The following is a 6,435-nucleotide window of genomic DNA, read 5'->3' as shown; positions in this document are numbered from 1 at the left end:
CCCCCACAGACTGAAACAAACAGATCTGAGATATGCGCTTTTCTTGCGATTTTATAGTGGTCAAAGTGGCCTCTAAGTGCGGAGCGCGATTTTTTTTTTTACAGTAGCGGGACGCAAACCACGGAACTTCGGATCCACATTCCTGACCAACAGGTGAGCAGTTTTCCGCTAAACAGTGGTTAATGGGGGATACGAAATATGTTGATAATGATATGATATGCGAATATTGACTTTCATATAAATGTTACTTAAAGCATTTACTTGAGTAACTTATTTTAATAAAATAACTATTTTAAAACCTTTAAACTTCCGTATTTTTCGGTGTATAAGACGCCCTTTTTTTACCCCAAGATTTGATGTCAAAACCTGCTTGTGTAATCAAGCCATGTGTAAATATATTTAAATAGGCGTGACGTGACACACGTGGTTTTTATATAGGTTAGATTGTTATATTAGCTCCTTCAGAAAAAATATTCTTGGAAGTTCATGGGCCCAGTAAAAAATATATGTATTTACGATTGTCTTAACGTATACATTTAAATTGGGTTCGTAAAACAAATAGCTTGATTCGAACAAACTTTAGGTTTGATTGCACAGTAATAGCAGCATTTTTAAGTTACGAGAAATACTAACAGTTGAAATTAATATTTAGTGTTAAAATGTTTGATATTCTTAATATAAAACTTATATTTATAGGCTATTGTTTTCTCTAGAAGTCGATTATAAACGTTTCAAATCGGCATCTTAAAGACGCTACACCTCTAAAGTTGTCGTCAAATTTAGTCTGACTCTGTGTTCTCGTTTTCATCCTTATGGGATAATTTGAAGGAGTGAATAATTCCTAACAACTGAGAAACAATAAGTAACACAATCACTCTGAGTTTAACTAACTTTGTTTTATTCGCGTTAATCTTCTACAGGTTACTCATGCCAGAAGTGTTGAGGTGACCGACGTATCAGTCTAGTTGCTGAGATTTTCATGAAGGCCTTAGGCTTACAAACCGAAACGTCAACCACCAGCAGAGAAAGCACTCCATAAAAGACTCACAGTCCATTACAATCTCTCTATATAAATCTGCCTTTGATCAGATGGCTGTATATTTTGAATATTAGACCTCAAAAACCCAAACATGAGAACAATTAATCATTATCGCTAAATGAACGTTACAAACAAGTGAATTAAACAGTGACGTAAAGCATGGTTAATTTCAGCTTGGTGTCCCTATTTCGTTAATAATTTAGTAGTAAACCAATTCAGAATTCTTTGTTTACAAGTTTATTCACACATGAACTCCAGAAGATATGAGTAGAATTATTTAATAATGATAATAATAATCCTGGATTCTAGTGTGTCGGATTGCGGAGTCGAAGGTTCGAGCCGCGATATACCGTTAAAAAAGGTGCCTATCTTCTGGTTCTGGTCTTCCAATTTTTTATGTATAAAATGTGAAATTTCTGTTTCATTCCAACGTTGATATTTTATGTTCGATACAAATTTTTTAATAGACTAGAAGTTAAAATATAATTTTGATACAGTGAATTTTAAAAGTTAATCTGATATACGTATACTAAACGGTCAGTAAATAGTATTTAAAACAATTTTGTTAAATATATTTTCAGTAATGATTTGTAATTATTATGCTTTAGAGTACACACACACTAAGAACCATCATATTAAGTAAATTATTTGTTTTAGAAGAAAAGCTTCCTTGTTACAGAAGTTTTATGGGCCCGGCATGACCAGGTGGTTAGGGAGCGGGTTCGAATCCCTGTCACACCAAACACGCTCGCTCTTTCAGCCGTGGAGGCATTATAATGTGACGGTCAATCCCATTACTCGTTGGTAAAAGAGTAGCCCAAGAGTTGGCCGTGTGTGATGATGACTAGCTGCCTTTCCTCTAGTCTTACACTGTAAAATTAGGGACGGCTAGCGCAGATAGCCCTCGTGTAGCTTTGCGCGAAATTCATATCAAACAAACAGAATTATCATACTAGAGTGAACGTAGATATATAGCTCCAACCTTTGACCGAACAGTAGGATTTTACTACCACTTATAGCGCGCCCATGATCCCAAATGGCGTAGCGATGTTTAGTGGCAACGAGCTACGAACCATAAATCCTCGGGGTAATACTCCGAGCACGCTTGCCACTAGACCCCACACGGTAGTAGGCGAAAATAAAAACCGTAATTCAGTTGAAAATATAACAGACTTGGGGGCAGTACCGGATTAACGCATAGACCACCTAGGGCCCCGCCGGCCACACAAGTAAAAAAATATTGTTCCTAAAACTGGCAGAATAGAGGCAAAAGTGAGTTATTATTATCATCATTATTTCCAAACATTACCTAGGCCTAGGGCCCCACTAAACCTTAATCCAGACCTGTTTGGGGCGTGAGAGTAGTTTAGAAAATTTTTAAAACATGATTTACAACGTGCAGTTTCAGTTCATATACTGACTAAGTAAATTATTAAATAACTTGAAAACGTTACAGAATTGCTCTAGCAATCTTTCTCTTTCTTAGTGGGCCCTGCATGGCCAGGTGGTTAGGGTGCTCTACTCGCAACCTGAGGGTCGCGGGTTCGAATCCCCGTCACGCCAAACATGCTTGCTCTTTCAGCCGTGGGGGCGTTATAATGTGACGGCCAATCCCACTATTCGTTGGTAAAAGAGTAGCCCACGAGTTGGCGGTGGGTGGTGATGACTAGCTGCCTTCCCTTTAGTCTTACACTGCTAAATTAGGGACGGCTAGCGCAGATAGCCCTCGTGTAGCTTTGCGAGAAATTAAAAAAACAAAACAAACAAACTCTCTTAGTGTATATTTTGAAACAATTTTGTCGGGGGAAATATTGTCCCCATGTTGTTTTCCTTCATTAGACCATTCACGAAATTCATATAGCTGTACATGACGTCAGTTTCATTATTATTAATCACTCCTCTTTTTTTTTATATCGAAAATGAAGTCTCAATGGCACCCAGCTTTCTATAAAAACAGCAAAATGAAAATGGACAAAATTTTTAATATAACATTTCAACTCTCTCCCCCCCCCATATTTTCCAAAGTAAGTATTGTTCCCAATGCCTTTCCATTGTTAAATCTCGTTTATTGACGTATAACAATTGAAGATCGTCGACAATAGTTATTTTCAAACAATAATAAAAAGATGCGTACTTTGATAACGTAGCATAGGAGGAATGTTGCTTATAACCGCTTCTCTTTTGGACTATTCATTCATGAATTGTGTATACGAGGGGGAGGGAGGTTGACTCTGAAATCAGTAAAGCACATGTAGGCCTAAGTAAGCTGTGAGTTACCGTATATATTTCGGAATATAAGACGCACCCGTATTTTGAAAACAAAGTTTTAGGGGGGAAAAAGCTACAGGTGCATTTGAAAGATTTTTACTGAACAAAAATTCAATTTGATACTTTAAACATTAGTATATATTGTTCTAAACACAAAATAGCTCAAAACATCAAAAATAAGAAAATACCGTAAATCAAAAAAATTTTACCGTTATTTAGTTTGGTTCAAAACCTACAAAATCTTCATTGCTTTCACTGTAGTTTATTTATTTTTATTCTTTAGGGAGCATTATAAATAGTTATGTTTTTCAAAGAAAAAAGAACTACTATTGTTATAAATAACACATTCAATTGAACTAAACTATGCATGGGATAAATGCATTTTGGCTTTTATGACTCCTCCTATTTCGAGAAATCAAATGATAGAATAGTTCCAATTACTCTCTGCCCATTAGATTTTAGTGACGGAGGTGCAAGGTGGCCATGAGGGGTGGGTGGGTGCCATGAAAACTAATAAGTGTAGTGAGTGTTGGTATAATAAAGACGTAGTGTGGGATTCCCTAGCCTAGAGCCAAGTGCATAAAATTTATCATGAAATTAAAAGCATCGATTAAATGTTAAACTTAAATCGTTTCTGAATTAACCTGTTTTCTGTTATGTCACCAACGTTTTTAATAACAAACCAACCTCTTTAATCAACGGAGGCTCTAAATTAAGAAACCAACAAATATTTTTCCAATTTTGTTGTCTATACAAAATTGTACTTTCACTACATAGACTAACAACAATATTAGGTTATACTTTTGTTGCTTAGCAACATGACATAAAAGCCATTATTGGAACGTAGTGTTACCAAAATGCACTCTCTTTTCTCTACATTAGAAGTTGTTAATCTAATGGATTTTTACCAATAATTATTCTATGAAACGTCACGAAATCATGAGAGGTTAAGGTATACTATAGGGTGGGGGTGGTGTGCTTGTCCCGTCATTTTTGACGGGCTATACGCTAGTTTTATAATGTCGCACCCGGCTCGCTTAAATCGACTGGACCATCCCGCGCCCCGTATGATTTCTAAAAGCGATTTGCTAGTTCTTTTTTTTAACAACGCTAAAATTCGGCGTTCAATTCTCCGCAGTGGACACAACAGATAGCCCAATTTGACCTTACTTTAAAAACAAGCAAACAAACAAAACAACCAAAGTTTTAATTTCTTTCTTTTTTTCCAGCATTGAACAAGACGTAATTATGTTTTCTGCGTTGTTGTTTTAATTTAGTTTTATTAGTACAACTTTTCTTCAGTATATTTCTCTGTAATTTCGCGAGCATTTTTTTTTTACCGGGAATACTTTCCTGAGAAACAGCATGTATGTGTAAATCATAAATAAAATAAAAAGCAAATAATGAGGATTAGTGTTTCTAAACCACTTAAGACCACGTTCCAGAAGAATCTGGGACGTGATGCCAATGAACACGCTCCGCACTTTCACCTGTGAAAGCATTATAAAAAATAGCAATCAATATAGTTCTGATAACTTATGAGCGAAAGTAAAAAGAGTATTATGTCAACTCCACTACATCAACTGAAAAACGTAGTCTTTCGCCCAACACAGGAACCCATCAGTCCGGCTGGGATACGGCAGCTATTATTGTGATTTTAGGTGCAATTTAGATCATGACTTGCATGACCAACAGCTGTTACGGTGTAAATGAGATATTAAGTAAGTGTAGCGTAATTATCATCAATTTTATTTCAGTCATTAAAAACCAGAATTACACCAATAATTAATAACACAATATTATTTATTTATTTATCTTTCACACCAAGTGTTTAAAGCGCCGCCCTAAGCTCTCATGGTGGCTCGCTGCCTTCTCTCTCTGGACAGTAGCGCAAAATTAGTGACGGCTATACGTGAATCCTAGGTTATCTCATAACAGGCCGTTCAGCCCAAGCGCACGCGCATAAAGTGCTGTTAAGGTTTAAAAATTCCAAGTCCATTTTGTTTTTCTGCAACGCTTAATTTATACAAACAACTTCGCACTAATAAACCAGTCTGTTTTTTTTTATGAGGATACATTTAATTGTATAAAGAAGTAAATAAAATGTTAAATATGTCTCCAACGTTAAAACTCATCCAAACAAAATGTATCCCTCTACTCGCTGCTGTGGATTCCAGTCCCGTCTGGATTCCTGCTACGTTCTCCTAGAGATTCGGATGACGTTGGACAATGTAACGCTCCCGTAGTTAAATTTCATTGTTACTGTCCTGGTGTTTCTTTCTTAGGGTAGAAGCACAAGAAGTATTCCTCTTATTTTCCTGGGAACAGCTCAAATTCTAGTCGGACTTTCAGCACTAGGTCTTCCAGAAACTCTTCACCAAAAGCCACTAAGTTCGTGTGAAGAAGCAGAAGAATTTGGAAAGTACTGTACGTTGAAAGATATTTTTCGCATTGGCCCGCCAAGGTGTGTTTTATTTTTACCTTAAGGGGCAGTCGCTACAATGTTACAAGTTAAATAAAAACATCTGTTTTCTTACGCCAAATACACACGACACCGCAAATTCTGCAGCTGTGTTCAATACAGTGTTTCCATCCGTTTATTTTTATTATCATTAACTTAATCATCGTAATATGATAAAATGAAAGTTTTAAACTTGACATTTTACCTGGTGAGCATCGCTTAGATTGTCTTGATAACGTATCGATTGAGCAACAAAGACTTCATTTTATTATAAACAGTAAGCTAAATAATCGAATTCAATGAATAATAAAATAACAGGCAGCGATCATTAAGGAGAAATTATTAGGATTAGAGAAAATATATAGGCAACAAATAACTTAAGTGTTTTCTATACAAGATTTAAACCTTGTTAGGCATCCTTAATGTGTGCTTTCTTCCATGAGATCCATCTTTCTTTGCACGTCCTACCAAACAAACTACAATCATTGATTGATAAACCTGGAGCCAATCGACTTGGTTCGTACTCAGTATTGTTGATGTTAGCCGTTCTTTTCTATTGGGGGGTTTCCAAGTTGGGTATGGGTCGTATAATTAGAGATAGACAGAAAGGAAAAAACTCAAAGTTTCGTTCACTTGGGGATTTATAAGCTCTTGTCATTCAACATGC

The sequence above is a fragment of the Limulus polyphemus genome, unplaced genomic scaffold (assembly GCF_000517525.1).
Source record: "Limulus polyphemus unplaced genomic scaffold, Limulus_polyphemus-2.1.2 Scaffold1548, whole genome shotgun sequence".
NCBI lineage: Eukaryota > Metazoa > Arthropoda > Merostomata > Xiphosura > Limulidae > Limulus > Limulus polyphemus.
Note: the sequence above shows the minus strand (reverse complement) of the source record.